The sequence below is a fragment of the Echinops telfairi genome, unplaced genomic scaffold, assembly GCF_000313985.2.
Source record: "Echinops telfairi isolate 266 unplaced genomic scaffold, ASM31398v2 ScPeMD7_18;HRSCAF=68, whole genome shotgun sequence".
NCBI lineage: Eukaryota > Metazoa > Chordata > Mammalia > Afrosoricida > Tenrecidae > Echinops > Echinops telfairi.
Genome location: NW_022103915.1, coordinates 15,380,493 through 15,385,330, shown reverse-complemented (window position 1 = coordinate 15,385,330; position 4,838 = coordinate 15,380,493). Strand labels below are relative to the sequence as shown.

Here is a 4,838-nt window from a genome sequence, read left to right as displayed (position 1 = left end):
TTCAATCCACAAAAGGGTCGCGACCCACAAGTTGAGAACCGCTGCTATAGGCCAGGGTAAAACTGCCCCTGTGGGTTTCAGAGGCTGTAACTCTTTAAGGGAACAAAAAGTGTGATTTTCTACTTCGGAGCCAGTGGTGGTTTTGAATGGGGACCTTGTGCATCGCAACAGAATGCATAAGCACCACACCACCAGGGCTCCGGACATCACATGAGGGTGAGTTAATGAGGCGTTGGCTCGCGAATGATGTCATCAATATCCAGATGGTGACTTATGGCAGAAATAAGGTTCCCTAACCCTGCTTTTAAGATGGGTTTGAACCTCTTTTTGCTTTACAGCTCAACGCATAGCCTACTAGACCATAATATTGATAGATGGGTTTCCTTGGGCGTATTTTGTAAGGTAAAACGTGTTTCTTTATTGTTGGGGTTTTTTTCTTTTTAACATAATTTAAGAAACAATTTTCTTAATCTCTTCAATTTGGTGGTTTTAGCATGAACTGTTTTTGAAATGGGTGAATTCCTTTTACAACACAAATAACATTTGAGAGGCAGTGGAGTAGTATATTAAGAACTGGAGCTTAGCTTGGGAGAGGGACTAACCTGCTTTCTGCTCTGGGTCCATTTACTAGCTGTATAACCTGGGATAGGAGATTTAACCTGTTTCTTTATTTGCAGATGATAACCGTGTCTATAATATGAGCAAGTACGACCAGAACGCTCCGTAGAGGCAAAGATGGATGGTGAGGCTGGGTCTTGTGTACTGTGAACCTGTGGTCAGGAGCGATCAGTCCCTGAGCAGGGCAGCACTCTTGGTAAGGCAGAGGGGCAGAGAAAGAGGAAGCCCCACAGAAGATGGATTGCCACAGTAGCTGCAACAATGGACACAAACATAGAAACACTTGAGGATGGGGTCCTTCTGTTGTACACCGGGTCTCTGGTGGTTGGAACCAACTTGATGGCACCAAACAGCAACAGCATCATCAAATAATGACCCTCTTTTATGACATGGATTTTATGAGCTAAAACTTTTAAGTGCCTCCCCTCTGTCTTGGCGAGATGCATGTACCCCAAACTTTTCTCACGGGTGGCTCCACCTAAGCTAAATTATGGTTTCTAACAGTTAAAAACTAAGGTCACGATTTCTCGGTGACACTGGGAGGCACCCTCAACAGCAGGGTTGAGAGGAAAGCATCTATTTAAAGTATGGAGTCATTGAGTGTCAAACAGTGTGACATTTACACCTTTCCTGTGTTAGTCTGGGTACTTTAGAGAAATAAGTCCACAGAAACTGATGTATAAGAGAGAGTTTTACAAAAAGGGTAAGTACACATCAAGAAAATGTTCAACCCAGTGCTGCCCAAGCCCACAAGTCCAACATTAACCCATACCCAACACCAGTCCACAAAGTCCTCCTCCATCTCAATATACACACAATGATGCCGGCTGCAGGAGGAAAGCCGAATCAGTGAGCACGTAAGCATCTCAGCGCTGGCATGGTCTCCACATGGCTGCTCCAGCACCCAGGGCTGCATCGGGGTAGGTCCATGTGGCTTCTCCTCAGGGATGTCTTGCAGGAAGTGAGCCTTGCCAGGTGAAGCAGGGAACTGGCTAAGGCAGCTACACCCTGGTCTATCCATCACAAAGCAAGAGACCCGAGAACTAGAAAGGCGAGGCTCACTGAGCCATTTATCCCTCAGCCCTTCAATTAACCCCACATGTGTTTATTGGCCAGGTTGGCACAATAAACGAACTACCTCATTTCCTAAGTGATTTTTTTAAAAGCTTGAAAATTTCTTTCTAGGCCAACCAGTAGGAGTTGCCATCAAGTTACTCCCAGTTAAGTATCACTCCCTTTCCTTTCCTTCAGAGAGGAAGCGGAAAGAAATGCGGATCTGAGGAAATGAAGGCACTAAAGATACTAGCAAGCCTGACCAAGGTTCTGTAATTGCCAATCACAGCTTATACGGGGATAGCAAATGTAGTAGTACACTCTCCCCCCACAGGAGTCACAAGTGAAGTCTTTATGGAATTCTTACCAGGCTCTCTTCTGAGACAGTCCTAGGAGACAATGGTATTCAAAGAAGCTGGTCCCCAGACTTATATACAGAACATCTACTGGCTATCATTTTTTAAAGGGCTAGGACGCTGCAATCTAGTTCCGTGAAATCTACAGCTACCAGTTTTATGGACTGAAAAGATAACTAACCATTTCCTTAAAGTTAAAATAATTTTAATGACTTTTTAATGTAAGACATTAGAAATAACTGTCAGCTAACCCCAGCTGCAAAAAAACACACTTTCCTATGACCACATTTTAAGTATGTTTTGGGTAGAAGAGTTTCATAAAAACACTACCAAGAAAAGGCTTTTGGTTTGTTTACTACATTTTAAACACTTGAGTAGAAGTGGACAAAACTGTGGGGCTGACGAGTAGTTTGTGATTATGTCTTCCATTTTGTTCTTTAATTTTTGTGCAAAAACAGCTCATATGACAGAAACTGGCTCCTAGTTATTAGAAAATGTTACTTTTGATAAATAACCTTTTAAATAACTGACAATTGTGTACTGTGAACCTGTGTTCAGGAGAGATCAGTCCCTGAGCAGGGCAGCATTCCTGGTAAAATAGAGGGGCAGAGAAAAAGAGGAAGCCCCACGTCAAGATGGATTGACACAGTAACACAGGTCTCTACATAGAAAAACAATTTCCTAAAGATGTCTTCCATTGATCCTATATTCTCACACCTGGAAAAGAGTAGTATGGAATAATATATATTTTTTAAACAAGCAAGTTTTCCACTCAACTAATTTTTAAAAAAGTTTTCATGGTAGTAATGAATTCAATTGAGAAAGTTCTTGATACAATAAAATACAAATCTTCAATTTTTACCACTCATCCATCAACCACCAAACTGTCCACCCATCCCCATTATTGGACAAGCAAGTACTTTTCATTAGCTGCTTACTCATTGAATACTCAGAGATTTATAATAGTTTTCTATAGCACCCATTTTTCAAAGAAAATGACCACATACCAGCCCATCTACGTCGAATGCTAAGCAAGCTATCCCATGTGTGTGGCCATCCTTCAGCACGGACAGAGTCTGCACGGTGTAAGAATCCCAGACGCAGATGTAAGGCTCCTTCCCAACTTGTCCTGTTGCCACCAGCACTCGTTCAGGATGCAAAGCAAGGCTGCAAGGCAGGCAAACAAGCAAGCAGACAATCAGTCTTAACATAACGGCACATAAAGCTTTTATAGCATTCAATAGCAGGCACAGGGTCAAATATGAAGATCAGACTTTAATGATCCACGGGAGAAGGAGGAGGCTTCCTATTCCCTTCAGAGTTCTAGCCTTGGAACCCACGGGGGCAATTCTAATCTGTCCTATGGGGTCGCTTTAAGCCCAAACTGCTTCGATGGCTGTGAGGTCCATTTTAAATCACTTGATTTAATATAAATTTACTTTTAGACACAACAGGCTTGACAACGGGCTCAGAACATATCAAAGATTGTGAAAATGGTACAGGGCTGGGCAATGCTTCATCTTGCTACACAAAAGAGTGAGAGTAGACACATCACAACGCTGGAGAAAAGACCTGGGAACTGGCTCCCGGGACTATTTTAGCCCAGGAAGCCCTAGGGGGCACTTTCACTCCATCATCGAGGCTGCTAAGCATCGAGGCTGCTCACTAAGCGGCACAAGTTACTCCGTCAGTAGCACATCTGATGAACAGTTACTAATAGGCGAATCAAACCCTTCCTAAGTCCTATACTAGGATATCTTATGTGTAAACTTTTAAAGAACTCCGACAAAGAATCGACTGACCCAGAGCAACAATGCTGCTTTCTCATTTCGCTTTCCTTTCTTTCAGAATCCTTTTTCCCATTTTACTTTCAAGTGGGATCAAGCTGAACCAAATCTGAGTGTCCAAAAATAGCAATTAGTAGCAATTCTCCTAAAACATTGACACTTAAGCTGCAAATCATTTTAAGGAAGCACAAAGACCACTCCCCATCATTTACAAAATCTACAGATGCCCTTGATCAGAGCTCTCTCTCCAGCTTCAGTGTCGTATTTCCATTTCCTCTGGGGTAACTAAATACTCCAGAATGCCCATTCTGTGCAGTGGCACCGTAATTTGTTCTAATCTAAATAAAGGGAAGGGAAATTCATGAAGCTAGTGTAACAGGACTGGTTGGATACAGATGGCAAGGGAGAGAGAGGCATCTACACTGACGTTGTTCTCCGGCTTGGGCATCATGATCACTTGTGTGGCCTTCATCAAGGTAGGGGATGCTGAATGAGAAACTAGAGGGAGGGGAGTTGAGTGCTGCTGTGGGTCCCTTCAAGTTCAAGCTAAACTGCCCAAGAGAAAACGGAAATACAATACTAAAGCTTAAGAGCGGGAGCTCTGATCCGGGATCTCGACAGATTTAAATAAACATGAGAGAAAATCACGAGAAAAGTGTCCAGAACAGAATGCCTGTAAAAACAACGAGCTTTTATTTCACCGAGTGCCTATTTTGAGTCACACATTGTCCTAGAACCTTATGCACATCTCCCAACCCCTCACTACCCATCTATGGGGCGGATGGCATCATTCTCATGAAGAAATTACCAAGCGGAGGTGCAGAAGAAAGGTTAAGGAATTGTCCTGACACAAGATATTTGTGGGTTCAAAAAAATCATAGAAAAATGGAATTGAAAGATAGTGAATTTCCCCCCAAGAACCCTTTCGAGCATTCTCATCTGCCTAAGGCATCGGACTGTGAATCCTAACAAACCAGGGGCTGCCTGGAGAAGAATGGGAATTCCAAAGTACCACATGCTCGGG

At 43.0% G+C, this 4,838-nt stretch overlaps 1 protein-coding gene across 1 annotated transcript in view; it reads right to left on the bottom strand.

Moving 5' to 3' along the window:
• Positions 1-3,118, bottom strand: part of EML5 (EMAP like 5) — a 129,104-nt gene extending 125,986 nt beyond the window's left edge. Inside the window, exon 1 of the mRNA XM_045287615.1 lies at positions 3,035-3,118. The gene's annotated coding sequence lies outside the window, so the exon portion shown is untranslated. The remainder of the gene's footprint in view (positions 1-3,034) is intronic.
• Between the last annotated feature and the right edge of the window lie 1,720 nt (positions 3,119-4,838).